Genomic DNA, 1,297 nt, shown 5'->3' on the forward strand with positions numbered 1-1,297 from the left:
ATACAAACTATAGTGGGCTTGTGCAACCACACACTGCTCACAGTGTCACACTCTTGGTGCCACAGATGGAGGGTGGCATTTGTAATTGGGCAGAGCTAGGGCACTTGAAAATTTTTTTTAATTTGATTGAAGCATAGTTGATTTACAATGCTGTGCTAGTTTTTGGTGTTAAGTGATTCGGTTACTGATCTACCTATCTATGCTGCTGCTGCTGCTAAGTCGCTTCAGTCCTGTCCGATTCTGTGCGACCCCATACACGGCAGCCCACCAGGCTCCGCCGTCCCTGGGATTCTCCAGGCAAGAACACTGGAGTGGGTTGCCATTTCCTTCTCCAGTGCATGAAAGAGAAAAGTGAAGGTGAAGTCGCTCAGTCATGTCTGACTCCTAGCGATCCCATGGACTGCAGCCTCCCAGGCTCCTCCATCCATGGACTTTCCAGGCAAGAGTGCTGGAGTGGGGTGCCATTGCCTTCTCCACCTATCTATAATAGCTTGCATTTCTTAATCCCAAACTCCCAATCCATCCTTCCCCCATTCCCAGCCCCACCATGGCAACCACAAGTCTGTTCTCCATGTCTGTGAATCTGTTTCTGTTTCATAGATGTGTTCATTCGTGTCATACTTCAGGTTCCATATAAGTGATATCATATGGTATTTGTCCCCATCTGGCTTGCCTCACATAGTATGACAACCTCTAGGTCCACCCATGTTGCTACAAATGGCATTATTTCATTCTTAATTTTATGGCTGAGTGGCATTCCATTGTATATATGTGCCACATCTTCTGAAGCTAGGACACTTTTTGTACAACCTCACTGACAAGGAAGGGACTGGGTCACTGGGCACACACATGGGCTGTATTTCCTTACATCAGTGGTATGCTCTCTGAATGTAGACTGGTGTCTGTTGAATATATTGGGGTACCAGGTAGGATATAATTAGTGCAAAGAAAACATTTTAAAATCATATATTGTCAAGGAAGGGGACAACGGACATCTCTTGAGCATCTAGTCTATGGCAGATCCTCTGTGAGAGGCCTTGTGATTACCTCGTGTTGGCTTGTGTGCTTGGGGGTATCAAGGGAGTGGTCAGCAGTGATAACTCCACATCAGCTGTGTGCCCTTGACCAAGGTCCTTCGGCCCTACCAAATGCCATTTCCCCACAGATAAAGTGAGGGCAAGAACAGCTGCCTTGTTGAGTTATTTTGAAGGTCGAGTCAGTGTCCATAAAAGTCTTTGGTAAACCAAGAAGCCTTAGACCAAAATTATTGTTATTGGGCTCTGAGGAGAAGTTTTAA

This window comes from Bison bison, unplaced genomic scaffold (assembly GCF_000754665.1).
Source record: "Bison bison bison isolate TAMUID 2011002044 unplaced genomic scaffold, Bison_UMD1.0 scf7180017864359, whole genome shotgun sequence".
Taxonomy (NCBI): Eukaryota; Metazoa; Chordata; class Mammalia; order Artiodactyla; family Bovidae; genus Bison; species Bison bison.